General features: G+C 40.7%; 1 long non-coding RNA gene across 1 annotated transcript; it reads right to left on the bottom strand.

The window, feature by feature from the left end:
- Window positions 1-8,903: 8,903 nt before the first annotated feature.
- On the bottom strand, window positions 8,904-10,465 carry LOC139636566 (uncharacterized). Its single transcript, XR_011694425.1, has 3 exons — window positions 10,340-10,465; window positions 9,218-9,313; window positions 8,904-8,983 (listed from the first exon to the last, which is right to left on the bottom strand). It is a non-coding gene; the product is annotated as an uncharacterized lncRNA (long non-coding RNA).
- Window positions 10,466-19,577: the final 9,112 nt, after the last annotated feature.

Genomic DNA, 19,577 nt, shown 5'->3' with positions numbered 1-19,577 from the left:
ACTTTCTGCGAGACACACTCTTGGGCTACATCAACAGTGATATGATTTTGTTTTAAAACGCTGCTGCCTCCGTTTCAGTTTGAAAACTCCAGGGTTGTGTTGTACTCTGGACGTGCAAAAACAGAGACCACTGAAAACCATGCCCTAATCAGCCTTGACAACCAGTGGTGAAAGCAACATGAATAATTAATAACAAGCGTTAACTGGGGTTGCCACCTGTCCCGTATGATACAGGATCGTCCCGTATTTGAAAAGAAAATGTCCCGTATATTTGTATATATCGTTTCATTTATAAATTATGTTCTCAAACTGCTGTGAACAATGTAATGCCAAGTAAAACCAAACCAGTTATGGCCTACAAGTTGCTTGGAGAAGTTTATTTATGAGCAGTACACTGACAAGCTCTGTGTGGCGTGAGAAAATACATGTCACATGATGATGATGATAGCGTTCTGGTGGCTCAGCTGGTAAGGAGCATGACTTAAAGGCTTAGTCCTAACCACAGCGGCCCGCGTTCAACTCCCCTCTCTCTCCCTGACTTTCCTGTCTCTCTCTCACTGTGGCTGTCAGAATATATATATATATATATATATATATATATATATATATATATATATATATATGTAAAACAGGCTGTCAAGATATAGGGCTGAATGAGAGGGCAGAATATCGGTGAGTCAGCTCTGTCCCTGTCGACACATACAGCTGTTTCAGTCTCCATGGAGGATGTCTGACCTTAAACAGCTGAAGAGCAGACTGCACAGTGTGAGTGGAATCGCTCACCTCCTTATACCCCTGACGTCCCCTGACAGGCATTATATAGCCCATTGTTTAATTCATTGTATATTGCCAACTGTAGCCTCAGGGATCAGCCTCAGGATAACATCGGGGATTACAAAAAAAGGGTTCTGGTAATTTCATCTACCTATTTAGCATGTTTAAAAAAACAGGAGTGTTTTGCTTTCATAAAGCATATATGATGATATAAAAAAGTTTTGTTTGTTATCACACAACCCACTTTTAGATCTCATTCTGATAAATATCAGATATCCAGATGAGACAGATTATTTCATGAGGTATTCTGGACCCTCTGAATGGTCTCTTCTTATTGTTTCCTCTTTCATGACTTTCAACCTGTCTCACTTCTCACTTTCCCCCAGTTTAGTGATTTTCTTTGTCATCACTCACCACCTCTCCATTTCTTTGAATTTTCTGTGTTTTTTTTCTACTCTAAACTGTTCTTTGCCTTCTTCTAATGTTACCAGTCATTTATTCTGTCCATCTACAAGACTGCAGCACAGGCTTGTTTTCGGAGCATTAGAGCCTGTTCTCCCCCCGTCAGCGGGGAAACGCAGCAGTTGATAGGAACCGGGAGCCGTCCTGCCAACATATTCTGGAGAGAGAAAGATTAAAGCACGCAGCGCCGGGCCAACCAGACTGTGGTTATCCACTCAGAAACACATATGCAGCAACATGAATCCACAGGCATGCCAGTACTCCGAAAAATACACTAGTTGTCATATGAAGGTATGTCGAGTATATATATATCCACACACACATTTATTATCAAACCATGTTCACGTGTTCAGCTGCTCTGTTTCTGAAACATACTGTACATCACCAGCATCACCAGAAGTCTTTCTTTCTTCTGTGTTTATTACAGATGTGTTTCCGTTACTGTTGTGGTCACTAGTTTGCGGCTGCAAATAAAAACTGACATCAGCTGTTTCATGCACACTGCTTCAATCACTGACTGACTGTCCAGTCATATTACTTCTCCTGCAGAATCCTTATTGCTGCTCAGACTTTTTGAGAGCAGGGCCCGTTTCACCACATTTAACTGTAAATGGCCAATTACTTGAAGTGTTTCTGAGTAAATTAAAGCATATGTGAAAACCCACAACTTCCATGGAAATAAGAACCCATTCTTTCACAACCATTTCAATTTTTAGTATGTAATGGTGGGTATTTTGCAACACAGTGACATAACAACGTGAAGAGTTATGCCTTCTTCTAATGCCTTCTTCTGTCCTCCTGTACAAAACCACCCGTCCGTGCAAACAGCTCATTACAACCTGTAGTTTAAAGTGATATCAAGCTGCTGTAAGGAGAAGTCAGGTGACGTTAGGAGGAGGAGGTTGTTGGGGTGGATGGATGGGTTGACAAAACTCAGGACTTTGGCTCCTGTTGCTCTGAGTGTAAACCCAAGCTCAACCGGCTGCAAAGTTTCCTATTAGAAAAAAAGAGACAGAATGAGACTGTAAATTCACTCTCAACCTTGAAAGCAGTAACTGACCAAACAATCTCGCCTGATGTTTTCCATTGTATTACACAAGCTTTCTTGATAGATGGAGTTCACCATTGGAGTTTGTTAAAAAGTGAACATAAATTAAAGTTTTAAGTCCACTTGTAATTTTTTTTGGTTTTGTAAAGGCAAAAACTGACCCCACCTTACAGCAGCTATCACTCTCATTACTACCCTCTGCGCATCAATTTATTAAGAAGACTAGTCTAAGTTATGGTTGCTCAGCTTCAACTGGTTTTGTGTGGCTTCACATCTTCTGCGACAACATCTGCAACAATCTCGCATGCTTGTTTTAACACAAGCATGCAAGATTAAAGTGAGGAAGTGAGGAATAAACACAGATGTTGCCAAATTTCTTGCTCTGTCTCCCTCTGAATTCTACTTATTTCTTTCCATCTAATGTAAGAAGGTCTTTTATCATGAACCACTCTAAAAATACAGACATAAAAAAATTGTAACTTGCAATCAGTGAAATGACTAATCATACATCGGCAAATGTTTTGAACGGTGTCCATGTATATTTAGATTGTACAAGCAAGAAAGAATAATGTGACAAAACTGGTTCCATTAGAGCTGAGAGGTCCTGAACTTCAAAACAAGCCTTCTGTAATAAATATAAAGACTTTTGAGTCTTAATCGTGCAACGTTTTTGTGTAAACATCCCTCTTTTTAATTGTACACTTTATCTCAATCACACTATCCATTACAATGAATATTTTGATGTTCGGCATTGAGTTGAGTTACATTTGAGACTGAGAACTGGCTGCTCCTCAAACCACTTTTGACCACTCAGCTTTTTGCTGGAGACCCATTAACTGGTATTATGAGTCCTCTCCTCTCAGTATCACCAATTTATGACCCGTCTGTGAAAACATGACAGGACTTTCTCTCTCCTCCTCCCAGTCAGAGGGATAACAAGAGGAGAGGTTCACCCACCCACTGAAGTCTCTGGAAGATGGTTCCCAGATGGAAGAGAGGTATAAATCCTCTCGCTAAATGTGACGTGACAGATCAAAGTCCACATGACGCTTTCCTCCGAAACAGTGGCACAGGTTGGTCAGAGGTTTCGTCTTTTTGCCTGTGCTGAAGAAAAACAACCCTCTCATACCCAGAGGAAGTAAGATCCGAGGGGGCTTTACAGAGCTTATCCTTGCAGACGGAGACAACATGGATTTGATGTTACAACTTGATGTTACACACATCCGGTGGAGCTTTATGTCTGCGCCTTTATCACAAAGCAACAACTCTCATAAGATAATGCATCGCACGAACAAGACAGTTTGTCACTTCATGTCGTCAGCTCACTAAGAAATTCATATTTATTCACTGTGAGTCAGATTTGCATCCTTTGGGGTTTTACCGCTTGATATCTGTCTTTAAGATGACACACTCATTTTCACATTTACCACATTAATGAGACAGAAAGTAGCATCACCGTACGTCATAAATCTCTTTTTGCTTTCACAAGAAGCAGTGTAATATGCACTATGTAAAGTGATTTATCCAGTGTGTCACAGTTCAATAAGTGCATACAATTTTAGCACGGAATCAGGCCAGAAATGTAGCAGTAGTGGCAGTTAGTGTTTTAGGATTTCATCAACTAAAATGGAGGTAAAGAGAAATCTGGTGTGCTATTTATGTTGGACTAGCAGCTTTTCAACAGGTGTTAAAGCAAAAGTCTGGTCTATTTTCTCTACTGTCAGCAAATCCCATAAAAAAAACAAAACCAACAACATCATTTCAGACAGACAGACTTGCTTTCCTTTTACATTTCTCAGTTTAAAGAGTCAGTTTTTCATCTCACGTGAAGAATTTACAGCTGCAGAGTTGTGATTGCACTGATTTCATTATCGTGAAAAGAAGGCAACCATAGCGTGATTAAACACATATTAAAGACAAAAAGCCTGTTTCTATTAACAAAACTTACATGTTTTAGCTAATTTTATTCATACCAAGGGGAATGACAGCCTTCATTTGTCAGGGACAATTTCAGCTGTGGATGCATACACATTTTTGCGCTCTTTTGTGCTCTGTTGTGTATTTAAAGCAGAAGGACAGTATCTGCAGGAAATAAACTACCATTAATGATAGTTAATTAATTAATGATAATTAATGCTGCTTTTGGTCTATAATAGGATTTGTTGACAGGTGCCTGACTATAAGATAAGTCTAAATTATCTAATTAAAAAAAGATAGATAGATATTTGACAACAAAGTATTTGCTCAGAGTTTGCACAATAAAAAGTATAGCCATATACCCAGCTATGGTGCACCACAGACACAAAATCAAATGAGGTGTGTGAGATGACGCATGGCAAAAGCTTTCCGGCATGTTCGGTCCTTTAAAGCTTTATCTGTGGTAACGGTAGAGTTGTCCACAACTGAGCCATGAAAGAACATGGAAAAAAAAGGAAAAAGCCTTAAGTGTTTTACGGCTCAGCCACCCATAATGATCTCTCCTTCAGAAATCAATGAGAGTAAAGGCTAGAATTACTTTGAGGAGACGAGCAGACGGTGACACTTCTAACTGTGGACTGTTTATATTGATCAGATGCTCATCTGTGCAGCTTTTAAGGACCTGATCCTCATGTGTATGAAATACTGATGGATAGACATGTGGACGTGAGTAGACCAGGCTCACATAGAAGTAGAAACAAACACTTCACATAAACTAAAACACACACACACACATAAATTCCGTCTCGCTCTCACCTCTCCATGCACCTAACACCCATCTTGAAAGATGCCTGTGGACCGGTCGCGGTGTAAGGTCTCAGCGACCTGTGTTTGAAGTGTGTGTGGGGGGTTTTCTGGCCACCAACACACACCCACACACTCTGACCTTCGGTGCCAGGCCCGGGGCCGGAGACCCTGCTGAACAGAAGAGCAGATGGTCAAGAGATGGCTTCAATGGAAACTGAGAAAGAAAAGAAAAACAGCACAGGGAAGAGAAGAAAAGCTCAGGAGGACGGCCAGGATTGAAGATGACTGAACAGTGCGCAGGTGTGTCTGTGTGTGTCAGTGAGTGTGAGTTTGTGCAGGTTTGTGTACTTTACTCAGTAGTCAGTAGATCTCACTGTCTCTCTGTATCTGTCTATCCAGGATCAGTCTACTAAAGCTTTACAAATGAAATGTAATACTGTAGTGTTTGTGCAGTATGCATATAATTCCCAGAGATGGTCCTACTGCAGGCCACACACACACACACAGACACACACACTGAACTCCCTACAGAGGAATACTGTGCAGACAGCTGCCTCTATGGTTAGCATCACTTATCAAATTCAAGGCAACACACTTAACTGAGTGTCCACACACAGAGCAGACACACAGTTATTTATCAATTTTCTGCAGCTGTTACTCTAACAAAACGTTTTTCTGTGTGGCCTACATTAGATTCTTTCTACAAATCAAGCCATTTGTCTCTGAAACACATTAGCAGATTAACAGAAAAATATAATCAGGCTGACGGAGAAGTATTTTCAAACCCTCAGAGTCGTTTACGCAATAATATTTCATGTCCAAAAGGACATAAGGACCATGCCCTTGCCTCATCTTTGTTAATGTACTCAGCAGCTTCTGTAAACAGATCCTCAAATGAAGTTTCCATTAGATTAGCAACTTTTAAACCCCAGAGTGCAGAGCTATGCATCAGATGATAAAATGTGCCTAAAATAGTGGCAAGAACTGACCTTGGATCTGCCTATTGGTGCAAAGTTTCCATCGCTTTGGCAGTACTCAGGGGCATTATGGGTTCCCAGATAATTAAATTAAAAAGCAACAGTGCAGCAAGCTATTGCCTCAATATCCAAAACAACTGCATGTGAGGTAAGATAAGGATGTACTCACCTGCAAACTTACAATAATGCGCTTTTTGGTTTATTCAGTGATGTGCCTAAATACTGAGGTTTGAAAAGTATCTGTGTATCTGCCTGCACACAGACCACTGACTGAACACTGAAGGGAGTCACAGTGACCTCTGTCATTCTCATGTATTACAAAGCTCAAACCAGGCAGATCTGGATCAAAGAGGTGCAATGAAGAACTAACGGTGTGCAGGAGGTCAGAATAAGTAGCAGCCAGGCTAGAAATGTGAGACACCCACATGAGAAGAAGGGGTACATCCAGGTGGCTGAGATATACTGTATTTGTATTGTTGCATGTTTTTCCCTTCACATTACACTCCACCCCTCCTGGTCTCATCATCTGTGACCATTTGTTTGTTTTTCAGACTCTCCAGATTGTTTTCAATAGCAGAAGCCTTGAAAACTGAGCTGTGGAGATGTCTTAAAGGTTGGTTGAAGGTTGATTTCAATATATATTACTGTTTGTAGCTACAGTGTAGCAAGGGTAGTAAACCTGCCAAACATGAAAACATTATTGATCATAGATCATTTAACAACAGGAATTCCTTTCCCGACTGGATGAATTGTAATTACTTTGATGTTCCTTTTAAATTTTAGTGCCAAAATTTGGCTTTCAACATTTTCTTTTGTCCAGTATTTTGATTTATGATCAGATGTTTGGAAAACTAATGATGTTCGAGCGAACCGAGCAGCTGTCCTTTGAGTATTGTGCTAATTAGCAAATGTTAGCATGCTAACATGCTAAACTTACACAATGAGTATGGTCACTTTACATCTGCTAAATATCAACATAATGAGTGTGTTAGCATGCTGGTGTTAGCATTTAGCCTAAGCTGCTAGAATGACTGTAGACTCATGGTCTTGTTAAAACTCGAGCTTCTCCTATGTTAAAAATTTCTGCAAACATTGGTTTGAAGAAGGTATGTAAGGGAAAATATGTTCACACTTATAATCCCAACACAGAGTAACATATGCTAATGCAGATGTGGTTTGTCCACCATTTATGGACCATTCGTGTCACCGGTGATTTAGATTAATCACCACATGAAAGTAGAGTTGGAGAAGCTGAAGAAAGGAAGGAAGGGGGAGAGAGGTGAGGAGAGGAGACACCTGGTTTGTTTTCACATCTTTGACTAAATCAACACTCACTGTGTGGGACCAGCCATCTGTTGACAGCTCGAGTCACTATAGTGGAGGCTGAGGTTACAGGGGTGAGAGGAGGAAGAGGGGCAAACGGCTGTTGTGTAACGACAGTAGCTGAGGGCCATGTTTGCATATGTGTATGTTTTATGTGGTGGCCTAGATGAACACATGCTTGTCACTCATACATGACCTCATCCTCCATCAAGTCCTTCAAAACAAATAAATACATAAATGCCTACATCATTAATGAGAGCATGATATTAGTGAGGCCGATGGTGAGGGTATCAAGGCAAAGTGGAGGTTCAGGTCACCAACACAAACATTTACAGCAATTCAAGCACACTGGAGGATGAGTTTGCGCCACGCTTCCTCCAAAATAAACACACCAGAAAACACTTGACATGTTTCAACATCAGCTTGTCAACACGTCCTGCTGGACATTGACGTGGCTTCCTCCGCCATCTGAAAACATTCGGAAGCGTCAATGAGTCACTAAAGTGTTTACTGTTGGGATTGAGCGCGAAGAGCCGTCTGTGTGTAGCGTTGTGTGCGGTAGCGTGCGTTGAAATGCGTGCCTACTTGCTGTTGCATGTATGCAGAGCGTGTGTGACAGGAGGAGAATCTGGTAGACATTATCACCACTCAGCTCTGTCCACAATCAGGAGGCACTTAACCGCGCGAGACAATCACTGCAGGGTTCATGAGGTCAACACATCAACCGTGCAGCGGCAAACAAAAGGAGAGCACGTCGGAGGCTAACACAGCAGCCGGTAGCACCGAAGACACCACTTACAGCAGATGCCCAGTGAATGGAAAAAGAAAATATCTGCCTGGATTACATGGTCCAGCTGAGAGTGTGTTTGCATTGCGGGTGTCAAACTACTTCTTGTAGTTTTAGGATCCCTAAGTGCAAGATTTTTGCCTTTTGTTTACACCAGCTCATATTGGCAGGGTAACTATCTCCATAATAAATCATAAAATACAATTTCCATTGGTTACAGCCTCAGCTGTCCACTTATTAAGAACAGATCATTTATTTCCACTTGGACTGCAGAACGACAAGCCTCCCATTTTAGATTCACATCATTCACAGACAGCGACGGTGAGGGACAGTGGTTGCTTTCCCATGTGAATGGTGGCTCTTCTTGGCAATGGAATCAGTCTGCAATTAGGTCTCCTATATTTACATTTATTGAGAACACATTTTTTATTTTTTTGCCAATTATGTTTTACAAGAAACTTAATGACTGCCTGAATAAACTTTTTTTCCCCCCACTAAATTAAGTGCTGCATTTGCTGCTATTTATAGGCAGGTGGTCGGGGCATGTGAGGGGAGGTTTAGGTCACAAACCAGTTTTAAACCAGTGATAATAAAGTGAATATTTCCTCTGTTGTACCTCTACTGACTTTTTCAACATTAAGCATAAATGTCACTTGTTGGAGAGAGTTTGGTGAGAGTGCTGTTAGAGTTATAATTTCATGTTAGCATATCAAAAAACTATCATTCATCTTTCAAATATGATCATAAAAGTGAAACACTGATGAAAAAGTGCTGCATAAATAAACTTTGCTTGCTTGCTTGTGTGGTCATCGTCCTTGCTGAAGTGTCCCTGTGTCCCGTCCAGCTCCAGGGCCGCTGCTTCATAACCCATCCTGTGGTCTGACCTCCCTGAATGAGAGAAAGTAAATCAAGAATTTGCTCTTGCGGATCAATGAAGTAACACCATGTTATTGCTGGAAGGAAAACTGGTAAAATTGGCAGATGGAAAGAACAGGACAGGATTGTGGGTTTATTTTATTTCACTGCAGTATGTCCACATTTTGCACCTTTTATCTTATTCATGCAGTTAGTGCTTTTTGGCAGATTGACTAACAATAAATAAGCTGTAAAAATTAAGTTTACCAGGACTGCAAGAGGTGTGTAAGAGCCCCACAGTGCCCCTAGAAAAACTGTAACAGAATCTTCCTGTGACCTCCACTGTGATCCTGTAGGAAATGCCTGGAATAAGAGAAAGAAGAGCTGAGGAGATGAGTACAAAGGGTTGTTTTGTTAAGATAAAGTGTATTAGAGCATTTAGAAGCGGCAGATATGGGAGAGTGGAGTGTGACTCAGGAGGGACTGGGAGCTATGAAGTGGAATATATTGTATTACTGGTATACCTTCCAAAATATCTGTCCAACTGACACACAAATGGCCCAGTACTTGATATTAGTTAATTTATTTTGAAAATGTTTCATGAATGTGCTTCTTCTTAACCTTTTCCCTCGACCTAATTCCAGACAAGAAATGAAAAATCTTTGTGGTTACTGTGTCTAGGTCTCAGTCGTGATACCATGGTCCATATATCAACCTGGGCTTAGATCTTTCCTCCAGTTCATCTCTGTCAGTCGGCTCAGTATCTGTTCAGATGTTCAGTTAGATAAATGTAGTTCCACACACACATCATGCCCTCAGATGCACTGCAGACCTTCCAGTGGGTGTGCACACACACACACACACACACACACACACACACACACACACACACTCATGACATAATGCATTCACTAGCCCCTTACTCTAACCCTAACCATCACACTAAATGAAGAAGGTTATTGTGTGCTTCTTGATTGAAAATCAAATAAAGCCAATAAAACAATATGAACAATTACAGAGGTTAAAGGTATAAAAATGTATAATTGTATAAAAATGAGAATTTTGCAGCACTGACATCAGACAGAAAGTGAGAGCTCCATGAGTTTTTCTATTATTGTAACTTCAGTAGGAGTGGAAGACAACAAATGTAAATCCTCAGGTAAATACTGGTTCTTCAAAACTGTGCTTCTGTACAGGATTTAAATAAACCTCTGACAAACTCACATGCACAAACATTCACATGCATCATAAACTTTGACTTCTTCCTCAGGACAAACCCTGTAAAAGAAATCACCTCTGAGAAAACAAGCGTCAAAAAGGATTTTTCAAACGTGTCCGGAGCGTTAGCCTCCAATGAGCTGTTTCACAAGTTTACACTCAAGCACCAACCTTCAGCTAATTTATTGTTTTCCATCCGGCTCAGTCAAGCTGAACAGGTTAGTGAGCCAAACAGCAGGACCTGTCGCCCAGGTGGAGAGCTGAACACATCCATCCACAGCAGGCGGAGCCCAGACTGAGTTATGGAAGGAGATGGAGCTCGGCGGGGCGCCAGCGCTCGCTTTACTGTTTATTTACCCTCCTGTTTAACGAGCTTTATGATTCATAAGCCAGCGCTAACGGCCTTTATGGGACCAAATATTTATGTTAGTTAGACCTCTGGTCACTGGCGAGGAAACTCGCAAACACACACACACAGACACACACACACACACACACACACACACACACACAGATACACATACAGAAACACACTGATCTGTTTTTCACTCTGGCCAGGAGCTATTTCTCATTATGAGCACGTGGCCCCAAAACACCTCTAAGCAGACAGCTGAGATTAGCTGCTGATGAATGGCTTAAACACAAGTTTCTTTGGTGTGTGTGTGTGTGTGTGTACATATACTGTATGGGTGTGTGTGTGTGTGTGTGTGTGTGAGAGACAGAGAAAAGACAGAGAGTGGGAGCTTAAAGCAGGACTGACCGATGGAAAAAAGGGGCACAACAAAGAAAAAGTAAGCGTGTTGACTGTGCAGTAAAGGTTTAAGAAGGATGAACAGTGAACGCAGCAGAAGCCAGCTGGGACTAAACTCAGGCCTCAGTTATACGAAGGGAAGAAAGAGAGAGTGATGTAGTGACACAGTGAGAGAGTGATAGTGCGGCTGTCTTCACTGGTGGCCGTGTGTGATTAGCTGAGGAAGCTCTGGTTCCCATTACCACCCAGGTCATTCCTCTGGATCTGTCTGGTACACGGGACGATGACGTAGGCAGGGGTGGACTCAGTGATTTGGGACCCCCAGGCAAACTCACTCATGGGGCCTGTGTCATACCCCTTTCACCCTTTCTCTAATTGAGAATGTTGGTATTGGCAGTGGGTGAAGGAGCACTCGGATGTTTGAATCAAATTTGGTATTTTCACAATAGCAATGTAGCAAATGACACTGTGAAAATAATGTGACGGTGTGACTGCAGCTTTACTCCTAGATTCACTCTCACTGCTCATAAGCAGCTGTTTTCTTCAGGCCCCACTGAGAACTACCTGCTCACCACCTATCTGTTGAAGTGGAACTAGTGGAACATTTAGCAGCTGAAGAACCAGATACACCAGAAACTCCATCTCCACACTGCTGGATGTATAAACCGTTTGCTAAAAATGTTTGCCATTTAGATATAGACCTATCTAAAGCATTTGAATTCCAAACCAAGTGCTCTTGAAGTGAGTATAGGTGTCCCACAAGGGTCAGTTCTAGGTCCTCTTTTATTCTCTATGTACATAAACAATGTTCTCTCTGCCATTTATTTTTATGCTGTTAATAAGTATTTTCTATAGACCTTCACGGGCTCTTCTCTTAATCTGGACATTTCAAATTTACAGTCTGCTTTTGAAACATTTCAGGTTTCTGTGAGCAAATATAAGCTTTTAAATTCTGACAAAACAAAATATATGCTACTCTCAACGACACTCAAAAGTATCCATCCCTACTGTCCATACTCATATTGTTGAGTGTTATAAATCACTGGGAATCTGGCTGGACCCACTTTCAAGACCCTGATGACAAAACTGAATGTGGAAATTGGCACTGTGCACAGAAACAACTCATGCTTCTCTCTTAGTAGTTGGAAGACCATTGCACAATCTACAATTCAGTCTGCTCTAGATTATGGTGACATTGTATATGCATGCGTCTCCCACACTTGACCCACACTGAACTGCAATTTATTACAGAGGCTGAATTCTTCATTCACCATTACATCTCATATAAACACAGAACTTGCAATTTCAGGTCACCAGATAGTTTAACATTGTCTGTACCCCGTGTTCAGACTGAGCATGGGAGAACTGGGTTCAGGTGATATGCTCCCTGCTAATGGAATGAGTTTCAGAAAACCTTGAAATTGAAATCTCTGACTTCACTTAAGGATTGTGAAAGACTTAACTCAATTATCGGAAATGTGGCTTGTAATTGCTGCACTTGCTACTTGTCATGTTGCTGGACAGTTTGATATAGAAAAATGTATCATATTTTATGTGTTGATCATTTATTTTGTACTAAACTGTCAGGTAGTATGTGATCCTCCTAGAAGAACTGGAGTGGATGTACAGTACACAACTGCATAAAATGGAAATATTCAAATAAAGTTATTTTCAAATGAGCTAAACGGACTCCTTATCTGCCTGGTGTGCAGATTTGTGCCGGGGAATGTGGACTGGTGTTGATTTGAGTGGCAGTGTTAGTTAATCTTCTCCAGACCCGTCTGTATAACCCTTTCGAGGCCTTTATAATCCTTTAATAACCTCTGACCAGAGCCCTCTTTATGGCTTTAATCATGATGGCCGGGGTCAATCCACTTAGCACCAATCTCTCCTCCATCACTTCCTCCTCACTTCCTCTTTCAACTGACTATCATGAGGGCATAAAATAAAAGCCCTGCTTGTTTCCCCTATCAGATATCTGATCAAGTTGTAAAGTCTTTCTTTGTTCTAATACCAAGGTCCCTCATCCATGATGATGACCCTCATCAATTTATATCAGTTTATCTTTGTTTTATCTTTGTTTTACAGTCATAACACAGGTTTTTAAAGCCACTATCTGGCTGGCAAAAAAAATCTAAACTTAAATTAGATGAGATCACGCTAAAAGACCTTGACATGTCAGACCATGTTCCCTGTTCTCACTCAATCAAGTGGTCAAACATCCCAACTCAGTTCAAGACGAATGTTGCAATTCCTGTAGCACAAGCAATTGAATTCAGTGATTAGCATTCAAATGCTGCTCTGGGATTATTACATGTACGCACCAGCTGCACTGCAGATGGATCCCGTCCACTATGATAGAAACGTACGGTCAGTGTGGATTTTTATGTGTCCGAAATGATTAATTTAATCGTCTTGCTGTGCCAAAGTCATTTGTCTGTGATTAGCTTTAACAGAAAACACTCAGCTGTATCTGTAACCGGTCCAAGTTGGTTTAAGCATCATTTGAAACATTAACAAATCTGTCTTTATTTAACAAAAGAGACATAATCGAAATATAACATAAAATATATGGTAACAAAATATTTTTTAAAGATTAACATATCCTGGTGAAAAAATGGAAGCAGTTGAGACCCTCTTGTTTTTCAGAAAGTGACTGAGAAACTGCTTGTATTTTCCAAAAAGGAGATTGAGTGTTGTGGAAATGAACTCTCCTTTGGTGAGAGAAAACTCCCCCAGGCAAATGGCTCACACTTAACCACATCATTTACACCCCAAACAGCTAATGCCCACCAGCCTGGAGGGAAAAACGTGGACCCAAACAAAAACCAAATCTAAACGTCTCAATCACTGTGTCAATCTGTTTGAGTTTAGACTCAGTGTGTTGTGAGTCTCGTCATGCCTCCATGTCTGAGGATTAAGGGGTCTGTTGGCATACAGGGTCTGTACTTCTATAGTCTTCCATACTCTCCTTTTTACACCTCAATAAAGGCCAGTTTACTGGGAGCTGAAACCCCCCCATCATGAGCCTCCTCTGCTGCTCTCAGATATCCATGATTAGCCACTTAGCTGCCCGTGATTCTCTCTGATAACTCAATAGATACACCTGCCAAGAAAAATTGTAACTCTGCTTATAGGCAAAAGTTATATGAAACTTGAAAAAAAGCACATCAAATCTGTGTTTTGCTTTGCTGGAAGTTTGAGATTGAGTTAGTATCAACCCAGCAATGACAGAGGACTTCCAGACCGCTTAGATTTTGTGAAATGAGCTGAATGGGAACTGGATTCTCCATCGAAAAGACATAAAAGAGAAAGAAAAAGATAAACCTACCTTTGCATTTGCAGATCTCCAAAATTCAAGCAAAAATGGAGTTACAGAAAGGTGAGATGTTCTCATTCTTCACATCGCCTAAATCTCATCATTTTCTACATCTCATTTTATTGTTATTTTACAAGATTTTCACCTGATCTCTGTAAGCATGGGTTAACTGAAAAGATGAGCAATATCGGTTCTTTGTCGAGCAGCTTAAACTCTGACAGAGCAGGGTTAAATAAAAGTGGAGCTAATACGCTTTGATAGCTTTCTTTGTTTTTGACTGTCCCGGCTCCCTGTGCCCTGAATATGTCAGCACTGTAAACGCAGCACCGCACATTTAAGTGCACTTATTTTTCTTAACAGACATGTGAAAAATTTGTTCAGATTGACTTTTCCCCTGCGAGTAAATCCACTGATTGCGCCAATTCCACAGAAGTGAATTTATTTTGTTGCAAAATGTAGATGTATCAAATGCTGCTGTGACCAGGCCTCATTACAAATGAGTTTCATGTCACACCATCGTCGCACAATTATTTCAGGCTTCACAAAGCTGATGTTCACACAAGATATCGTCGGCGTTTCACAGTTCTCATTTCACAAACTAAGACTGTTCGTTATTATCGTGTTTCCTAATTCTTGTACAAACACAAATGAATACACATGTTGATTGACATCTACACACTACTATGAGCGCACCAGGAAAATGCATAGACACACATACACACACACACAAACACAGAGTCAACAAGGACCACTTCACCACACAGAACAACCAACTGGAACCCAGGTTCCTCCAGAATAGCATTAACCCCATGACTCCCACAGACAAAAACATTGGCTTCTATAGAAACCGGTCTATAGGATGTTAGTTTTGTGAAGTCTCCAGGCAAATCACAAACAGGAGTCCTCTTTTGCCCCCCCCCTTTTCACTTCACATTTTTACTTCACACAAACGGACAGCCATCATTCAAAACCCATCTCGTTCCAGTGGCCGACCCACAAAGGCTGGAAAAGCTGCCATTGAGGGGGTAAAAAAAATCGCAAAGAGGGAGAGTTTTCATGTGTCTAAGTCCACGGTCAACCTTTGAGCACTGGACTGTGAATGAACCTTTGGGGATGTTCAAGCTTTTGATGAATGTCATTAACAACATCTTGAGCTGCACTGAGGTCCAAAGGCCAGAGAAGACCACCTCTATTCACTCTTTAATGATAAAGCTTTTCGGGTGCCCTCCCCTTGTTCCTAGATCACCAACCTCTCTGCTTTGCACCTTAAAAATGCCAATTGGAATCAAAGTAACTCGCCCACACAGTCTGTTCATCTGCAAAACATGCCGCGGCTTTGGAGTAACACTCCAACAACTGTGTCTTCAGCGCACAGATGTCATTTTGTGACTGCCTTCCCGTAAAAGGTAAACATGAAAGATTACGGTGTGCTTTGCGCTGCAGTAAAAATCATCAAAGTGTGGATTCTGTTAAGGAAATGAGCTCTGTAACACATCTGCTGCAGCGTTTTAGGACAGTCTCCTTCATACCTCTGGATCTGGGCAACAAAGAGGCAAAGAGCATCTCAGTAAAAACCTTTAAGAGGCATGAAACACTGCTGTTTTTGAAAAGCAGAGAGATTTCACTGGGAGTATTTCTGCTTCTAGTCTTTCATTTACCTTGTGACTGTGGAAACCAATATTTGGCTGGATTCACATCGTTTTTGTGCTCCAGGCACATTACATTTATACACCGGAATAAAAAGAGAGAGAAAACCTTTAGCTAGTTTCCAATGAAACGAAAGCAGTCTGGTGTTTTAGCTGTGTTTTATAGATTAAACAAACAAGATGATAATGTGTTGATCAGCGATTTCAGATGTGCTGAAGGCAGATTTTCTTTTACCTTTTACCTACCTTCAGCTAAGCTAACTGGTTGCTAACACTAGCTACATATTTACCATACAGATTCCCTAAAAGTTTTTTTTTTTTCTCATTTCTGAGGTGGTTAGCTCTGCTGCTCGGTTGATTGACAGCAGCAGTTGCAGTAGCAGTGACAACAAAAAGATGCAGTTCAGACTTCCACAAATCACAAGATCTGGTGCATCTCATGTCTTCAAGTCTGTGTGATATGGGTTAGGTAATCAAGTCCTTTAATAGTATGTTATGTCAAAAGGCTGTGACTTAGTAATATGGTCACTTTGGTTTAGTTTGGTTTTCTAATGACATCTAATCACTGGTTAGTCAAAGTTTTATGTACTGGGTTGGATTGTCTACAATAGAGACAATAAAGAATCTGCTGAAGCATTGTTTTTTACAGTTAAAAAAAATAGAGATCATGAGTCCAGGCTGTCTGTTTATATCTTGAATTAGACTTAGCTCTGCAGTTGATTGCTCCGGTTTCATTCTTGACCTCTGACCCCCAGCTGTAGGATAAAACTTGGACCCAAACTCGTTGATGTAATTTGATTCTTTCTTGTGGAAGAGATTTACAGATAGTTTAAAGAAACCATCACCTCAACTCATCACCTCCTGCACTAAACAGACCTCAACAGCCTCTCAGCTTTGCTCTCTTTTTCACAGACATGTCTGTTTCACTCCCTCTTTCCCACTCTGTCTTTCAAAATCTTTTCATTCTCTCTTCCCAAACATATTATCGCTCCCCATCAGCTCTCCATCATGTACACGGATCAGTCTCGCTCTCAGGTCAACAGCTCTGTCTTATCCTATCAGCGAGACCATCTGAGTGCCGTCTCAGATCGCTGTTACATCGCTGACAGACTGTGATCACCGCAAAGGAAAAGCAGCACCTGCCCTGATCTCCTTTCATGTCTCCTTCCCTGAGTACGGTCCCTGAAGTTAAAACTGTGCCAGAATAGACATCTTAAGGATTGAAAATACCTTCACTGGTTGCATGTGGATTTTTTTTTGCCATCTGACATGTAATAAACGTATTCCTTTTTTTGGCATTTCAGCTTAATAATCATTAGAGAATGTTTCTATTCTCCTGATTTATCCCTGTCTCCCCTTTCACCATCTTGTCTTGTCTATTTTTTCTGTCTGATTTGCTTAGTCTCTCACTTTGTGTGACATTTGTCTCCTCTCGTTGCTGATCCACATGACTGATGGACGTTACAGAGCAGCTCTGATTGGTGTAGATAGTGATAGAGTTAACAGTGCTCCATCTCCCGACCCCCTACAGGCTGTAAACCAGACCAGATGACTTCGAGATGAGAGTTATCGTCCACTTAGAGGGAGCAAAGGGTCAGGCTCTGGGACACACACAAGCATTTAGGAAAGTGTTATTAGGGACTTGGCATGTGTTTATCATGGATTTAGTTAATGGATGACTGGATTATGTTCTGACAGCTGAGGTGCTGTGGTACCAGAGGCAGCTGTGTTTCCAGGTCAGGTTTTGTTATTTCATCAGTGGCACAGCTTGTGTATTATTTAAAATATACATTGTGTTGATAAAGAAAATCAAATGTCCTGAACTAGTTACATGGATGTGTTGAAATGTGTAAAAGACTGACGTCCTTTTGAAGGCTGTGGTCAGCAGAGGCAGATTTTTCTAATTCCACACTTCTGAGATATAAATTTAGAAGTTCAGGAGTCAGTTATGTATAAGATGCTACACTGGTGTCCTTTCAACACAATAAGGGAATATGTTTTTAATGAATGAGTGGCATTGAGACAGTTAAAAATACAGAATGGTGGTGCCGACAGAGTGCTACAGTATATTACACCTGAATAGTAACACAGGTGTAAAGGTGTATTTTCCTCCCGTTGTTGTTTCAACTGTTTTGATATATTGGTGTTGCAATGTGTTTTGTAACACTGTCAGTTTTCAGCATTTTTAAGACAAAGATGATTTTGCTATATCTAAACACTTTGAGGCAAATTTGTCACAGAATGACATGGTTAAGAGGAATTGTCATCATCCAAAAACTTCAGGCTGCATTTTAGGACTTTGCACAGAAAGTTGACTGAGGCGAGACAAACATTTTGTCATGACTCTGAAATAACAGAATAAATGTACAAAAACATGTCTTTACCAAAGCATTTAACTGATAACTGTGTGATAACTGTGTCTTACATATATATAACATAGCTGCCTTGAAGTTGTCTCTATCTTTGATCATGACCTCTGTTAGTTGGGAATTGAACCTGGGCCATCTAAATTGAAAGTATTTCCTCTTTATACTATTTTAATGTAAAACCACTTGATTGCACAGTAGGCACGTCTCGTACAGCTTTCTTTAGAAGAGAGACGGTGTGTTTCTCCTACTTTTTAATACACAAACATGAAGTAGTGACAATGTTTACACACAGGCAGCATCTGGAGGTTTGGCTGCTGCACAGAGCTGGAAATAATTCACTTCAATTCACTTTATAACCCACACAGGGACTGAGAGGTGGAACATCTTTGACTCTTCCACCATGTGTCAGAGAGACAGTATGAAATAGACCAGCAGGAGGATGCAAGCCTGCAGACAGTATTATCCTAAACCTTTAATGCAAACTTTACTTTTGATTTAGTTGTGCAAGTGTGTTCATATGAAATGAATCCATTAATCACTGTGTTTCTTAAATACACAACAAAATAAGACACATGGTTGTTGCATAAATGTATGCATGCCTCATGTCAACACACAGTGTAGGATCTCTGCACTTCCAGGATCATTCTCGCCTCTGTTTCCAGGGGAGAAGGAATATCATTTGAAATGAATATTCCCTCAGTGGAAGCCAATACTTTGTTTTTACAGCTGTAAAGAGGGGAACATACATGAGTGAAACAACTTCATTAAACCATTAAATCACTGCTCCGCTAAAAGCCCGGAACAAGATTGTTGGCTGTTCAGAGTAAAGAGAGTGAACTTGCTCCGTAATACAAAGAAAACAGGTGAAGTGACTTCCTGGGGGTTGTTTGGTCATTTCAGGCCTCACACAGAGTCCGTGTACCTTCTGTCATACTTGCAGGCAGAGGTTTTGAGTTATGTTTCCCCAGGCTTGTGGGCGGTCCATTATCCTCACATTATAACCCACTGAGACCATAAGTGCTGAACTAATAAATGTAATATTTACATCTCTCCTTTGACTGAAAAAACATCTACAAATGTGTTTAAAAAATTTAGATCAAGACTTTTAAATGCTGTTTTTGTACATTTTAATTTGTATGAATTAATATAGGGCAAAGGTTGTGAACCATACCTTTTAGGCTAGAGGCATTTAACTGCTTTATTTTCAGGTTTTCATGATGCCCCTCCACATTTGAACATGCTTTAGCTGAACTGGAACATATAACAGACTCATGAGACAAAATGTAAGTCAACAGCCACATGAAAGCACAAATTATCAGACCTC

This window comes from Trachinotus anak, unplaced genomic scaffold (assembly GCF_046630095.1).
Source record: "Trachinotus anak isolate AG129_WGS33_773 ecotype Australia unplaced genomic scaffold, CSIRO_AGI_Tana_v1 ptg000019l, whole genome shotgun sequence".
Classification (NCBI taxonomy): Eukaryota; Metazoa; Chordata; class Actinopteri; order Carangiformes; family Carangidae; genus Trachinotus; species Trachinotus anak.
Note: the sequence above shows the minus strand (reverse complement) of the source record. Positions and strands in the feature narration are given on the sequence as shown.